Raw genomic sequence first — 17,718 nt, 5'->3', positions numbered from 1 at the left:
AGGACGACCTTGATGATATGGTCGAGGGGGGAGTCATTCCCCACGAAGCCGCGCGTCTCCCAGGGAAAGAAGTCGAACCCCGGCCTCTCGATGGTGAGTGCATCCTCCTCGCCACCCATATCGATCGCGGATTTTCTCTGCCTCCTCATCCTTTTTTTCGGAGTTTTCTGAACTTCTTCGGAGCGCAGCTCCATCACTTCACTCCCAATTCCATCGTGTATCTTGCTGCTTTCGTTTCCTTGTGCGAAAGTTTCTTGGGTTGCCGCCCCATTGGGGACTCTTCAAGCACATCTTCACTTGTCGCTCTCAATCGGTAAAGAAGGCCAAGTCGAGTGATGAGCAGACGCAGGTGATCCAGCTGTGCGGGGGCCTGGCGATCCAGATGAGGGGAAAAAGTTCTTTTCCGTCTATTACTTTCCCCGAGTCGGTCCGCGGTTGGCAGTCGACCTAGTTTTACTGTAAAGACCAGCTGACCCCAGGGCAGTCGACTGGGCTTCCCCCTTTCTCTCTGGACCGAGCTCAAAAACCTGCCTCTCTGAAAGTGACGCCGGAGGAAAGGGCGCAAGTCAAGGTACTGGTTGGTCGAGTGGTTCAGCTTGTCCGAGAGGGCGTGACCGGCATGGACTTGCTGGAAGTCTTCCTTCGGAGGTGCATCCAACCTCTTCAAGCTCGTGACCACCCGATGTGGCTGTACTCGGGTCTCGAAGACACCACTCGAGTTCACCCATAGGAGGTCACTGACGAGATGCTGGAAGGGTGGCTGTCGAGCATCACAGCGAACAAGGACAACCCCCGAGGAGCCAGGAGGGTTCCTCCACTTGACAACACATACGAAGTGGACCAGGTCTGACCTTGTGTTCCCGACTGAGATCTTGCTTTCTTCATTTGCTCTCTTTGAATCGGTCGATTGACTTTCGTCTTGTCTGTTGTTCTCCAGGCAACTACAGAGATGTACTCGACACCCAATGGAGCACAGGAGCAGGACGAGGAGGCGAGCGGAGGCGAAAGTGGAGACGAACAAGGAGAGTGGGACTCTGACGGCGAAGGAGAGGGAGACGACGACGTCGACTCAGCGAAGAGGAGGAGGAGGAGGGAGCTGAACCTCCCCTCTCGGAAAGGCGATCCAAGCTTACACACGACCCTGCGCGGAAACGTGGTAAGGCGACTGCTCCCGTTGGGCAGTCGTCGAAGCGCCCTCGGACCTCTTCTACAGCGCCGACTGAAAAAGCTCCCAAGCACCCACGCGCGGCGCCGTCCAAGCCGCCCAAGGCTATGCCCAAGATGAAGATGACTGTCCCCACCATTTCTGGGTAATAATACAACTTGTTTTCCTTTGTCGACTGTGGACAGATCCTTGGTCGATTCATTGAGCCCACTGACAGACTTTCGAAATTTGCAGTGCTGCTACTTCTGAGATCTCCGCGAAGGACGATGATCAAGAGATGGAAGATGCTGTTACTTCCAACCCTGGTATGATTACTGATGTTCTGCCTTGAGTCGACTGAATATTTCTTATAACTCTGGTCGATTGAATTTTTCTTGTAGCTCCTCCTCATGTTATTAACCTCCCTGATGACGACGACGAAGTGCCGCTGAGAGTGAGAAGGAACAGGAGGGCGTCGGCTGGCAAGACCCCCCAATCTACTCTGGCGCCTGAGGCCGTAGCTCGGGATGGTGGTGATACCACTCGGGCTTCCGTGACTTTCGCTGTTCCTCTGATGAGCGTGCGGCCTTCGACGTCGACTGCAAATCCGCCTTCGCTTTTTGCCACATACCCCGTCCCTGAGGACCAAGTGGGTGCCGCAAAAGAGGCTATATGCCAGGCGGGAATCATGATGGAGCAAGTGAAAGTGGTTCGGGAAGCCAGCCAAGCAGCTTATGACGCGAGTTCAGCTCTTCAGAGCAACGTCCAGGTCAGTCGACTCAACACTTGTTCTGTTAAGATATGCTGTTTGAAGAATCTCTTTTCCAAAGATCTTTATATCTGTACACCCACTGGGTGTGTCTGTCAATTCTTGGACGAGTGGGGGCACGCTAAGTGCACCCACTGAGTGTAGTCCCCGAGACTACGGTGGACTGCTGGCAGTCGACTGTAGTCTTTATATTGTGTTGCTGTAGTTGCATTTCTTCACTCGGTCTGGTCAGGCCATGTCGAATGGAACTGTATCCGGTCGACTGCGGGCAGTCGATTTTTTTGGTCAAAACAGTGAGGGCACGCTGAGTGCACCCACTGGGTGTAGTCCCCGAGACTACTGTTGACTGTTTTTGATTCAGTTGTAGTCTTAGAAACACCATCATTGTCTCTTAGTTACTCGGAAGCAACTTATCTTGAGCGTCTGTCGATTGATTTTTTGCAGAAATCCTGCGAACTTGTAGCTTGCTACACTGAGTTGGAGAATAAGCAGATCCAGCTTTATTTCTCTGTACCACATACGATTGGGACCCACACAGGATAGAGGTAGAGAGAAAAGGCCACGTAGCGGCAGTTAACAGAGATAGACGAGGCACCGTTATGGTTGATGGAAATTGTACATTACAGATGTAATTAACTCCTTTTCTGAAGTCTGAATTTTTGCGTGTAGTTAGATTCCTTTGCTTTGGCTCTGTTTTCTGTAGAACTGATACGTCTTAGGATGTCTCTCAGATCGGTGATGTGTTATCAGCTGAGAAATGATATGTTAGATTTGAATTTTGAAGTTCGTAGTGTAAGTTTTGTTTTTCTGTAATGAACTGTTGGAACAGTGTGAAAATTCAGTGTGAGAGAGAGGGGTTTGTTAGTACATTGTTGAAGATAAGAGAAAATTCACCGATAAGGTGTCTTTTTTTTGCGAAAAGTCCACCGATAAGGTTGTCTACGCCCAAGATGAATATGCCCACTGCAAGTCAACCGTAGCTTGTAGCTACGGATCCAACACATCAAGCTGCGAGAGTGCCTCCACACACTTATAGCTCAGGGACCTCAAGATAATGACCGTTTTAATGTTTGTTTCTGAAGAAAAACGCTTCGCTCCTGCTGTGAGATGTTCATCGAACGACTGCATACTGACTGCTTCGCTCAGGAGACGAAAACTGAGATGAAGGATGAAGCAGCGTAGCTGCCACAGCCAGCCTATTTGTGTAATCGGCACCGATCGTGGCGCAGATCGGATGGCCACCAAGGTTACTCTGTTCTTCAACCACAAGGTAACTGACGGCACAGACAAATTCAGAAACTGAACTTGGCCTTGATTGCTAATTTGGTATTGAATTCGTCTTCTTCTGTAGTTACTGCTCATCTTGATACTACTTGGTGGCTGTAGTTACTGCCCTTTTAACCTGGAGAATACACACTAGACTGTTACTGTGTGATAGTACTCAGATCTAATGGCGCCGAATCCACATCAGGAATCCTAGCTGGCTAGGTAGTATAGAACAAACTTACAGATCAAGCCATGACGACTTCACTCCAGCTCTGCAACGAGATGGCGCTGGGGTTACGGGCAACCTCCGCTCGCTGCCACACCGGCATCTCTCTCTCTCTCTCTCTCTCTCTCTCTCTCTCTCTCTCTCTCTCTCTCCCTCCCTCTCTCTCCCTCCCTCCCTCCCTCCCTCCCTCTCTCTCTCTCTCTGTTATTTGTCGCCACCGAATGCAATCGTTGTTGTGGACGATATCCTGGTCTGTTATTCCTTAAAATAGATAAACCTTGGAGGCTTGCATATTGCCAAGGAAACTTTGAAACTCAATTTTTCTTTGTGGCTTGCTTGTGGAGTACAGTATCTTAACCGAGGCTAGTGTTAGCAGAAGGGGCTGGAAAGGGAGAGCTGAGTGTATGTTGTGTAGTGCTGGAGAACTTGTGAAGCGCTTGTGGCTCTTGTGCTCTGTTTCTAAGTGCACACTGGTGGTCTATTTATGTACGTAGTTGAGTTGTGAAGCTTACTTGCCGGAGGCCCGTTGATGATGGATGCCATCAATTCATTCTGTCGCAACCTCTGCTTTCGCTCTGTTTTCTCAACTCTGCTTTACCTGTAGTTAGCCTCCTCTACTCCTCTGCTCTGTTCTGTATTGTCAACTCTGAACATTTGCAAGTCCTTTCCTCTTCTTTTGCTTTGTTTTATGAGTTCTGAATATTTGGCTGTAGCTTCAGAGCCGTTTCAGGCGTCAGGTTGACTCCACTCGGGGCCTGACAGACAATCATCCTCCTTCTAACCACGGGTCAGACGGATGCAGATGCTGACGGCCTCCTCACGTTAGCGCCCCTTTTCGAAAAAGACTGTGATACGGCGCTGAATCTACTCCACCAAAGGCACACCAGCCAGAATGGTTCAAATGTTCAGTTATTTTCTTTTCCAAAGAATGAGCTATCGAATCAGCGAGATCGGAACGGTCCTGCTCTGGACGGATTGCAACTGCATCGTCTCGAGCCTGGTGTTTTCACTTTCGTCAGTCAGAGAAGTCGACAGGGGCGGTTAATCTCGCTCGAGACAGAGCTGGGGTGTGTTCCAGGTATCAGGTTGGCATTTTAAGTCGCTGCAGCTTCTATTGCCTCGACAGCTGGGTTGCCCTTTATAGCCTTTGGACATTGTGCTATCAATTTCTGATGCGGTAATGACGGATTCTCAGGTGCTGGGTGTACCGCTATGGCTATGGGGATTCGTCTCCTAAAAGACGATAAAGCGCTTCTCATAAGTTTGTCCTGAATGCACATGAGTTTGTTTCTCATGAATTCAGATTTGGTGGCTTCCTGCTATCCTGTGACAGTCCATCATTTTATGTTTATGTTGTTGGACAATGGTTCCATGAATGTAATCAGGACATCACTTGCCGATTATGTGTGTCCTTAATTATGCGTGCTAATTGTGCATACTAATCTTAGTAGTAATACTATTCATCACCCACGATGCAGAATAAGTTATTCTTCATCCAAGGTAATCTTACGATCGCTTCATAAATAAATTATGTTTGGAATACAAATAGTTACATTTATATTGATTTACTACGTAAAATTTGATATAAGAAAACAAAAATATAGATTATAAGACCAGAAAAATCGCATTTTATGTATGTTTTACGCTATGTTTTTACATTCGTAATTTTTACATAACGTAAAATATTTTTTACGGCGAGTATATATTTTCTTACATTCTTTTTTTACGTATAAAATAAGACTAAATTTACAAAAGTAAAAATACGGTGCATTGATGTCAAAATAGAGAGCGGGTGAAGAATAACTATTCCTCACCCAGGGTGACGAATAGCGTGCCCCTAATCTTAGAATGAAAATAATATAATACAACGTTGCACTTTACACCAAACACTAGATTTGGTACAAAAATAATAATTTGGGGGATTGCACATGGGAATTCGGGATGGAGGTTTGTTACCCTGCTTGGTAATGGTAACTCATGGTTTTTTTTTTTGGAAAAGGAGGATATCCCCCGGCCTCTGCATCAGAACGATGCATGCGGCCATCTTATTACAGATGAAAACACAAATACTGGAGTAGAAAACAAGTTTCCCCATTCTCCTCGCAGTATTTGATTTGCTGCTTGGGACTGAAGAGACGAACAACTCTTCTCTGCTATGCAACTGAAGCTCCTGAACAACATGTTAATGGCGGACCGAGACGCTGCCTGCCCCTCTCCTCGCGTCAATGGCGGATGCTACCTTTTTTCCCTTGGAGCACGGACCGGACTATTTCAGAGTTAATTCCCTCGTCCACCTGATACAAAATGAGGAAACAACGGGTCAGTCGAAAAGGACATGGAATTTTACTCACATACAAGCTGTTTGAATGGATCGTTTGAAGAACTTGGATGACATCCAACTCCAAACAGACCCAGTAGGCTGGAAAACTCTGTTGACCTCCAGCGACATAAGCTGAACTTCCTCTGTTTTTCTGAACTCTGAATATTTGCAAGTATTTAGCTTCATCTGCTTTTGCTCAGTATTCTGAAAATAAGAAGCGTTGGCAACAACAAATGTACTGTATGATTGAACGGAATCAGCAACCTGGTCTGGAAGACCATCACGTAAAGCATGTTGGTGTGCCAGCGAGTGAAGTAAACTCTGTAACAAATGGAAGTGGCGAGACCTGACATAGCCAATGCAGCTGCATCTTTGACAACTGGGACCATCTCTCATTTATCCCGAGAACAACACATGCATGCAATTGGAATCAAACACACCAATTGTTGAAGAAACCACGCGAACGGAACCACCGACTGCATCCCTTGTTGACCCATGCCTTTGTACGAGCTCCATGTGTTGGGGATGTACACGGAACGGAAGGGTATTTCTCAACAGCCCAATGGTGAAGAACGCGGTTGCAAGGAATGGTGGCGTGCTGTGGCGGCTTGGATGTGGTGGCGTTGCGGCGGTTATGAAGCTGTGGTGTGGTGCGGCAGCCCCACCGATGGCGATTTTTGTTGTTGTTGTTCACCATGTTACAGGGCCTTCTCTTTTGCCGAGCATATGAACTTGGAAAATCATCTGTGCCAAGTGGCAACAACGCTGCTGTCCGCTCTGTTCCATCTGGTCTTTTTTTTATGTCGTGTACTGGCTTTTAACACTTAGCAAATGCACGACAAAAAAAAACTCGGCAAGGAGCCCTTTGCTGGAAGTGTGTATGCCGATTGTAAACTTCGGCAAAGCCTTTACCAAGTGTTTTTCATCCTTATTTGGCACTAAACTAACAATTTGATTCCAGCACCGGGCACTAAGCAATACACATCAACTCTATAAGTCAGGTTATAATTACTGACGTGGCAACCAACATGTTACAAAACTATGAGTAGTCAGAGCCAACGCGCAAGCAATACTTGCCAAAGCCAAAAGTTGACAGTGAGCACTAGCGTCAATGTCAGGCACAAAATGCTTGCATAGTTCATCATATGAAAACTAGCTTATCTTTCTAGTTTGATATGAATCATATCACTACCTGCATATTTCGTCATGCTAAAACTACCTTGTATAAATAGGAGAAAACCATCTGAAACTAGCTTGTATAAATGAGTTGTTTGATATGAATCATATCACTAGTAGAAAACCATCTGAAACCATAAACTGAGCCAATAGAAGAAATAATCTGCACTACTTGTATATATCTTCGAGCTAGAATCTAATGTTCGATGCGTACGGAACAAAAAATATGCACCGTTTGGAAGAAAACATGAGGGTAAGGAAGAAAACAAATTAACACGGAGGCTATGTAATCATAAGGAAAGAAACAACAATGTGCTAGCCAGATGAACATTCATGACCAGCAGGCAGGGATGACAATGCCCATTTGGAGATAATCAAGATGATCAGTAGGTGATCGTTCAACTGTACTTGTTGCATCGTTGGACGGTGTGATGGATCAGGCTCTATGCACCAGACAGCGACGATGATCACTTGAAATATCTCACTTGCGATCACAGCTCCCGGGAGTGGGATCCGTGTGTCCAGCAAATTCCGAAGCAACATAGTTTTGTCGACAATGGATGAAAGGAAATCACCTGGGTGATATCCCATGAACAACTCTAGAACTAGCACTCCGAAGCTGTAAATATCACACTTCTCAGTCACCCTTGTTGTGTATGCAAGCTCTGAAGATATATCAACATTCGAGAGTCAATTTTGCTACCTATATCATCTAAATGCATTGATCAATAAAAACTCTTCTAGTATGTTTATCTAAAAGTACCAACATAGTGATATAATTTTACCTGGGGCAAGATATCCTTTTGTCCCGGCAAGATTTGTGCAGTTTGATCCATTCACATTTAGTATTTTTGCTAGACCAAAATCCGAGATGCAAGCATTAAATTCAAGATCAAGCAAAACATTGCTGCTCTTTATATCTCTGTGGACTATCGGCGCGAAACAACCGTGATGCATGTATGACAAAGCATGAGCAACATCCCCAACAATATTTAACCTCCTCGTCGAATCCATTTCAACTGCAATTTCTAGACAATCTAAAGATGTTGCTAAGCCCCTTCTGTCCATGTATTCATATACAAGGAATCTTCCCTGAGTTGCAGAGCAGTAACCAAATAACTTTGCAATGTTGCGATGTCGAATGTGCACCAATGAGTGTATTTCAAGGTTAAATTGCTCATCATCTTCTGCCACATGGATCTTCTTCACCGCTAATAATTCACCTGTTGGTAAGTAAGCCCTATAGACAGATCCATTCCCTCCAGATCCGATGCAAAAATCATTGCTGAAATTGTTTGTGGCATCAATAATTTTCTTGTACACATCTTTCCCATCAAAGTTCCAGATGGCGTACATCATGGTCTGTTCTACTTCATTTGATGTTTCTATCTTATTTTTCTTCCTTTTGCAATGCCATGTTACTAGTGTAATGACAAACACAAAAGATATAACAACTGGTATAATAACTAGTAAACTAGCATGAGATGTTTTCCCTTGTTTACTACTTCGAGGAAGGTCACAAGGGGGCAAAACTTCCACAACACAACACAACACAATTTCTTATTATTCCTGAACCATTTGATTGGAGCTTCTTCGAAAAACCTAGTATGTGGCACTGACCCTTCTAGTTTGTTGTATGACACATCCATGGATAGGAGACTGGTCATGCTTCGAAATGATGGCGGGATGTTGTCATTCAGTGCATTGTGAGAAAGATTCAAGGCTTCAAGAATACCAAGACCGCCTAACAAACTTGCAATAGAGCCAACAATTGAATTGTCACTTAGATCCAACATATCTTGTAGGTTTACTAACATCCCAAGTTCGATAGGAATTGTACCATTTAGGTGATTGTGGCTCAACTTTAGAAAGTGAATCTTTAGGCACTGCTCAATTGATCTTGGTATTTTCCTAGTTAGGTTGTTTGATGACAGATATAGATACTCCAAGTTGTTCAGTGATACAATTTCTTGTGGCATATTTCCCTGGAGCAAGTTACCAGAACAGGCTTAGGCTAAACAACATCGTTACGTTGCTGATTTCTCTCGGAATCTGTCCTTCAAGCTCGTTTGATGAAACATCAAGCAACCCCAAATGAATTAATTTCCCTATACTTGATGGTATTACTCCAGTTATATTATTGTTTGATGCACGTAGCACAGTAAGTTTGTAGCACTCACCCCGAAGATGAGATTATCTGTGGAACGATTTATTTGAACTGACATCACTATAGAGAAGATTTGGATAAGCTCCCATCCCGGTGATATCTCCTTCAAGGTTATTTCGTTCAAGTCAAACCCTTACTAGGCTCTTACAACTTAGCAAGCTTGATGGTAAGGGTCCAACCAAGTTGTTGCCAGTAGCAGACAAATGTTGTAGCTGACCATCCAGTAGCAGACAAATGGTAGTGGTAGTGGTAGTAGAGCAGGAAGGAGATGTTGCAAGTGTTTTTTGGTGGGCTGCGTTGGGTTGCTGCCGTCCAGATTAAGGGCTCGGCGGGCCTCGGAGCGCCGACTACGATCAGCAGTTCGCACCTACGCGTCCTCGCCGCTTCGTCCGGCGAGGAGCCTGACCCTGAGCTTGGGCTCGGCGGTAGGATCACGGTGTCGGCACTGACTTGGATGACATCGCTCCGGCGCACGCGCTCAGAGCTTGATCTCCAGCGTGGACATGGCGGTACGTGACCACAATTCTAATATGGGCTGCTTTAGTTATTTGTAGGTCGTATATAAACTGAGCCTGATCTCTGGATTTACTAATTAGCCAATACTTTCTGTCTCAGGGTCGTCTGGCGAGCCCAGTCTTGTACACGATGCTACTCCAACGCAGAACATCTTCCCTGCTTAACCGCCCTCCGGCCACCCCGCCACCCTGTCGCCCGCCGGCTACCCTGCCACCATGCCGCAGCAGCCACTTAGCCGGCGGGCCACGCAGGCCTCGTGTAGGGCACTGAGGAGGATGCCGCAGTGGCCATGGTGAAGGGCATGCTCGGCGGCGGGCTGTGCCGGCCTCATGCAGGTCACCAAGGAGGATGCCGCAGTGGCCATGGTGAAGGCGATGCAGAGGTAGAGCAATGTGTTAATATGAGGGGGCCAATGCCCCCCCCCAGCTAATTTGAACCAATTTTTGAAAGAAAAAAGGGAGGGCTTACACGGGTGTAAATTGCAAAAAATCACCACAATTGGGGACCCTAATTCCGAAAACCACTACCATTCAGATTTTTTTTTCAAAAACCCACCATCTTTGTGATGACAGTTTGCAAAAAATGCTGATCGGTTGATTAAAGCTGTTTGACGAAAAAACTGACAGCTGGGTCCCTCCATATATGATGATGTGTCATGAAACAACTCACAAGTTTGAGTCAAATATTAGGCTGGTGTAGGCACCACCCATCATTCTCACTCCCACTCCTCTTCCTCCTCTGGTCAATACCAACACACTCATCATGAACGCATCGATGCCCTTGCCATCGTCGTCCCAGCCACGGGTGCTTGCCTGGAGACTCAGGAGAGCGGGAGAAAGGGAAGGCGGAGCTCACCAGGAGTTTGTAGCCGATGCAGGGGTGGCAGGGGAGCTTGGGTTTCGATGGCTTGGAGCGTGGCGGCTGCTGCCGGAGCTAGTGGGGTGATGACGGGAGGTAGGAGGAGGTTGTTGGGCTCGTCGTGAAGATGCCCTGTGGCACTGGGGTGTTGATGCAAAGCATCTAGTGGACACGGCGAGGTCTGGCGCTTGACTTCTCGACCAAACCGAGCTTCGCCTCGCCGAGTGGGCAGGGGAGAGGGCGCGCTGGAGCTCGGCCTCGTCGGAGCGGGATGGCGCGATGTGTGTTCCTGAATTTTACTTCTTAAATGTAAACTTAATCACCTAACTGTGATAGTGGCAGGGATGCATATGAGAGAGGCGAAGGTTAGGGTTTTGGCTCCTCCATTCCTGCTAGTTGGATCGGTGTTCCACTCGGCTATGGCACCCTCTTGGAGAAACATGGATGTGTGTGGGGGGGGTGGGGGGGCTAGCTACCATCTGGTTTGGGTGGGGCAAATTGTTTGGTTTTGGTGGTTTTGGTACCAAGGGGGAGGAGTTGAGACAGCAACGATGACCTCTCTACTAAATAAGTCCTCCTGGCTCCACCTCTGTTCTGGCATTGTGATGTTTGCCAGTGCCGGGGAGCGAATGGAAGTGGTTCTTTGCTGTTTGAATCTACTTGACAGGGTAATTTGTTAATTATCAACGACCGTCGCCACCTCAGCACTTATCATGCAGCAGAAGCTAGGAGCAACATGAAAATAAGAACCCAAGAAGTTGGTTGAATATGCAGACTGAGCTATGTGTTTCATGGCCATGATCTCTTAATGATTGGACTTTTGGTTGCTCTAATGTTGTCCTAAATTTATGATTATTCGTTGGTGTTCCTCTTGGAGTTCAGGCACCTAATGAGGTATCACATTCGTGATTGAAAAAGGTCAATTTATGTTTTTGGACTGATCACCTAATTATTATTATCTCATCGGTCGGATGTTTATCAACAAGTTTTCTTATTGTGCTTCGTAATCATGAAGTATATTTTTTTTTCAATTCAGGTATGCATTGCAGCGAAAATTGTTCTTTTACTATATGTATAGACCAATTGTGCTCACAAGCAGCGCTGATTGAGCGCCAGAGAGTTGAACGACCTTTTTTAATATTATGAAATTGTATTTTGGTTGACAATTGAAAATATATCCCTACTCTTACATATTTGTGCTTTCTTTATAATTGTAACTCTTTAATATACAACAAGTATGTGTGTAGATGATATATGAGAACGTGTTCTAGAGGCTGCCCTCATATTTTCCGCCTTAAATTGTTTATTGGAATGTTATTACTTTTTTTTCAGCCAAATGTGTTTGGTAAGATTTTTTTTCAAATGCATAAACAGGTCAACGACTTATAACATTACTTCTGCCAACCTTCACCACTCAATATCTTTTTGTACAATATCTCTTTATTGACTAAAAATTCCACTAGATGTTTTACTGTGATGAAGTGTAATAATGCTCAAAAACATTATTGGTAGCATATAGTTCCGCAGCAACGCTCGGGGAATCATCTAGTTAATATATATGACCTTGCCAAGTATAACTGCATGTGGCCGCATCGTCGTGCAGCCAGCCAGGCCACAAGCTCGATGAAAAGGACTTGGGGAGCTGATTCTCCTCATCGACTTTTTTTTGACAAATAATATATCTTACTCAATCACCAAAACAGTGGCATCATTTACAAGCAAAGGAATGACCGCACTAGGGGCAGTATCCATCCAAAAACCAGGCGTAGAAAATTTAGCTAATCTCGCCATTTCATGAGCTACCTGGTTAGCTTCCCTATTACAATGATCATAAACAACATGATTAAAATCTAATGACATGAAATAACAATCGTCAAAAATTTGCGCTATCAACCGAAGAAGAATTTCTGTCTTTAAGAGCTTCGATGACCTCAATGTTGTCGGAGTTGATCTCAATTTTACTGCATCCAACTGTACGAGCAAGATTCATGCCAAACCGAACTGCAGTTGCCTCGGCTGTAAATGAATCAAAACATATATCAATTTTTTTTCGTTTGCAGCAGCTATGAACCGGCCATTGTGGTCCCTAAGAACAACACCAACCGAACCCTGTAGTGTATCCATATCATATGCAGCATCAACATTCAGTTTGGCATATCCAATTCTAGGCTTCATCCATACTGCCGACTTCTGTTTAGCTTTGGGTGCACATGAAATAATATAGTTCGCCGACAAAGCTCTCACAGCCAGGTTTATTTGAGGAGCGCTTTGTGTAGATTCCCCATGAATTAATTTTCGTCTTCCGTACCACAAGAACCACGCTGTAGTTGCCACTACTTCTCTCAACTTTGACAAGCCCAGAATATGAATGTCATGGTCTTTTAAGCACAACAAATGTTCCAGAATAGCCTCACCGGCCCTGTCCACCAAGCATGCCTTTTTAATTATATCTTCCATACCTAATAATTTCCACACATCGGTTGCAAACTTGCACTCAAACAGCAGGTGCTTGACATTGTCAGGACCTAAGTTGCACGCCGGACAACTGGGATTTATTTTGATATGCTTATCTGCAAGAATTGATCGGCAAGGAATCGCACTATGAAGTGCCCTCCAGATGAAAAATTTTAATCTTTGTTGGGCACAATAACGTCCAAACCGAATCCCAAATATCTCTCTGATTCGAAGTTCCCTCTGAAGATTGTATTTTACTACCGAATTGAGATTCCCAAATACCATGGTAAGCTGAACGCACCGTGAACACACCTGTTCTTGTTAGATTCCATGCCAGAAAATCGGTCATTTCATGCAGTGGTAATGGGATTGCAAGTATACGTTCAGCGTCCACCTCCCAGAAGGTTTGCCGAACTAGCTGTTCATCCCAGTCCCCTGTCAAAGGATCAATGAGGTCATTTACTCGTGACAAAAGGTGATTTCCATGAACAATTATCACCTTTCTGGAAGGCGATTGAGGAATCCATTCATCATCCCAAATCTTAATTTTTGCCCCATCACCTACTCTCCATATGTGCCCAATCTTTAGGGCCTCGACACCAGCCATTATACTTTGCTAGGTATACGAAGCTTTCTTCTTTAAAGTTGTATCGAGAAGGTCTCTACCAGGGAAATATTTCGCTTTCAGAATCCTTGCACACAAAGAGTCTGGATTATCAATGAGTCTCCAAGCCTGTTTTGCCAATAAAGCCAAATTAAAGCAGTGGATGTCTCTAAATCCCATTCCACCTTTCTTTTTTGGAATACACATCTTCCACCATGCGAACCAGTGCATCCTATTGTGAGTTGCATGATCACCCCACCAAAAACGAGAAATCGCATCCGTCATTCCTTTGCAATTTTTTTTAGGAATTTTAAAGACGGACATCGCGTAAGTTGGTATTGCTTGTGCTACTGACTTAATAAGGATCTACTTCTCTCCTGAAGACAGGCACTTTTCCTTCCATCCACTAAATCTCAGGACTAGACGGTCAATCAAAAATTGAAAACTCTCACTTTTTTCAAACCCAAGAGTAGCTGGTAATCCCAGATATCTATCATTCAAAGCTTCAGTCATAATATTTAGAGTAGAGCAAACCTCAGCCTTCATATCCACTCGTGTGCTAGGGCTAAAAAAGATACTAGACTTGTCCACACTGACAAGTTGTCCAGAGGCCACACAATATGTGTCTAAGATTGTTCTCAATCAAACGGGATTTTGAACATTGGCCTTCATCAATACTAATGAATCATTAGCAAACAGTACATTTGTGACAGCCGGTGCATCATGACAAATCTTAACTCCCACTAATTCTCCAACCTGCTCAGCATGGGATAATAAAGATGTTAGTCCTTCAGTACAAAGGAGGAACAAATATGGGAAGAGAGGGCCCCCCTGTCGTAAACCTCTGGTAGGTTTGAAAGTATCAGTCTCAATGGAATTATATCTCACTCTATACTCCACCGAAGAAACACATAACATGATCAATTTTATCCAATCATCATGAAACCCAAGTTTTGATAGAATTGCTTCCAGGAAAACCCACTCAACTCTATCATATGATTTATGCATATCGAGCTTAACAGCACACCACCCTTCCTTACCCACCTTCTTCTGTTTGATTGCATGTAAACTTTCATATGCGATGAGCACATTGTCAGTAATAAGCCTTCCAGGAACAAATGCACTTTGAGTTGGGCTAATTATCTCTGGCAGAAACACCTTTAATCTCGCAGCAATCATCTTTGAGATAACCTTATAGACTACATTACATAGGCTAATAGGTCTAAATTGTGTAACATTCTCTGGATTAATTACCTTTGGTACCATAACAATCGTTGTATCGTTCCATCCTTGTGGCATGACTCTGGTGTTCACTGCATTCAAGACCTCATCCACCAAATCCTCGCCAAGCATATCCCAAAATCGCTTGTAAAATACCGCATGTAATCCATCCGGCCCTGGGGCTTTGAGATCACCAATAGAAAATAGTGCCTTCCTAACTTCCTCTGCGGTATAAGGCGCCAGAAGAGTATTATTCATCTCCTCGGATACACGCCTGTGTACCTTATTCAACACATTTAGATTCGGACTTTGCACTTCTGCCGTAAATAGGTTCATAAAATAACCAGATATGATACTATCCACATCATTAATATCTTCCTTCCATACTCCTGTATCATCCAGAAGTCGCTTTATACAATTTCTTTTTTTCCGAGCACTTGCCGCTTTATGAAAGAACGACGTGTTCCTGTCACCATGGAGGAGCCAATTGGCCCAACCCCACTGCAACCAAATTAACTCCTCTTGATCAAGTAAATTTTCAATAATAATTTGTGACTCTTTTAGTTTCTGACGCACCTCCACTGTCAATGGCCCTCTTCTCAATTTCTCCATCTCTTTCTGCAACTTTCTAATTCTTATTTTCGGACCCTGAAGAGTATCTTTGTCCCACTGGTGTAGTTCAGTCTTAACTGCTTTTGTCCGATCCGCTAGTGAAGGCCCAATACCAGCTAATTTTGCGTGCTCCCAAGCAGTATTAACTATTTCCTCCACGGCTGATTCACTCAACCATCTTGCTTCAAATCTCCTTTCTACTGTTGGTCTTCTTCCCATGGCAGCGGCAAAATAATCTGTATCTAAAAGGAGTGGTCTATGGTCTGAGTGGACATGATGTTCGTGAACTACTGCTGCATACGGAAATATCTCAGCCCACTTCTCATTACAAAGTGCCCTTTCCAGTCGCTCTCTGGTGATTCCACGGCTCCAGGTGAATGGGTCCCCGATTGGCATGACCTCTTGCAACCCACAATCATCTATACAGTCTCTAAAATTTTGCATAAAATGATGAGGTCTAATACTTCCACCTTCCTTCTCACTAGACACAAGAATTTCGTTAAAATCTCCGATAATCATCCATGGTCCTATAGCGTTGTTATGAAGATTCCTCAAATGTGTCCAGGACATATGCTTCATCTCCCAAGAAGGCTCTCCATAAAAGCATGTGAGACGCCACACCACATTGTTACCATCCATCACAAAACAATCTATAAAATTCGGCGAGGAGTAATTTAACACAACTTCATTGGAAAGATTGTAAAAGAGTACAAGCCCTCCCGACCGACCATCACTCTCAACTATATGGATCAAATCAAAACCTAACTTCACTCGGATTTCATTTGCCTTATCAGTATTCAGATGTGATTCAGACAAGAAAACCACATCCGCTTTCACCCACCCTTGTAGATCCAAGAGCTCTCGAACTGCCGTGGCTGAAAGCATTCCACGACAGTTCCATGCCAGGGTTTTCATTGCGTCCGGCGGTCCTCCGCCGCGGAGGCCGCCGATTCTCCTGTAGAAGAACTATCAATGGCTACACCATCTGTACCTTTCAGCTTCTTTCTACTCACATTTTCTTGTGAAGTACCCACAAGCCCTTCCTTTGGTGTCTCTCCACCCCCATCAAACTGAACAACGATGTTTCCTGTGTACCCAGCCGGAACTATTGCCCCGTTGCTCTCATCCAGTGTCATTGCCGAGTTCATTGGGAGTGTGCGTACATAAGCATTTCCTATTCCAGTTATGTTTGCATCTTCAGCAATTCTTTTCCCTTGCATATTCCCTGTCCGAACATCCTGACTTCTATTCAGGATTAATGCACCTGACTCTGTCTCCATGTCCTGCACTCCATCTTTCTCTAACAGTGCATTGTGGCGCCAACTCATCATGTTGCTTGTACCATTGATACTGTCAGACATGTCACCCCTACCATGACCAGGAACAAAGTGGGGAGGACCCCTTCCACGCCCAGGACCAAAGGAGGGATCACCACGTCCGGCTCCTCCTCTACCCCATCCAGAATTTCTCCCTAAACCGCGGCCTCTACCATGTCCTCTTCCTCCATCCATGTGTATAAAATCACCCCACTCTAATTTTGTCACATCATGCTCTCCCGAACCACACTCCTGGTACCAATGTCCAAGCATACCACATTTGCCACAGAAAATATGGATCTTTTCATACTGAACTTGATAGTATTCGGTGACCTCACTTTTTGTTATGGAGACAAATCTGATCAGCTTCCTAGTCACCGTTAATTCCACCCTAACACGAACAAATTCACCAACCAAACCAGCTGGGAGAGTAGTCTGGACTTCGAGTACCTTACCCATCTTGCGACACATGCATTTGATTGCCACCGGAATCAAGAAATTGTCGGGCAGTTTTAGAACCCTAGCCCACACAATGATCTTATCCAGAACCACAGATCGTGGGTTCATGAACCCATCATACTCAGTTATTAGCAGACCTTGATCCCAGAACAGCCACGGTCCCATATTCATGGCAGTATTCCAATCTCCTAAGCATCCAAATTGGACTGTAAACAGATTATCTTCAATCTTGCGCCACCGCACCTCCCTTGCTGGATTCCAAGCCGCTCGCATATCAGAGTACAGAGCTGAGGGACTGAAACCCTTGTCGGTGTGGACCTTGGCAATTGCGAGCCACTTAGCTGTGATCGGCTCTTCCTTGAACTCCTCCTCCCAGACGAATTGCTCTTCCTCATCCTCTTGCAGGTCCAGACGACCTAGTAGATCCTCCACCGGCTCCCTGTCTTGTCTTGCAGAACCTGTCTTTCCTTGTGCCGCCATCTAGATGACTTCCAATTGCCCTAGCCCTCTTACGAGGAGAGAACGAACCCTCCAGATATTCTCGTTCCTAACCAGCCTGATCAGGGGTGAGGAAAGACGAGCTCCGGAGAGGATTGAATTTTATTGATTA

General features: G+C 45.0%; 1 pseudogene; it reads right to left on the bottom strand.

Moving 5' to 3' along the window:
* The window catches only part of LOC147956732 (uncharacterized), a 38,167-nt pseudogene extending 22,615 nt beyond the window's left edge, over positions 1 to 15,552 (bottom strand).
* Between the last annotated feature and the right edge of the window lie 2,166 nt (positions 15,553 to 17,718).

The sequence above is a fragment of the Triticum urartu genome, chromosome 7A (genome assembly GCF_056163025.1).
Source record: "Triticum urartu cultivar PI428250 chromosome 7A, HENAU_Tu73, whole genome shotgun sequence".
NCBI classification, from domain to species: Eukaryota; Viridiplantae; Streptophyta; class Magnoliopsida; order Poales; family Poaceae; genus Triticum; species Triticum urartu.
The sequence above is the reverse complement of the archived record's forward strand: the minus strand, read 5'-3'. Positions and strand labels throughout refer to the sequence as shown.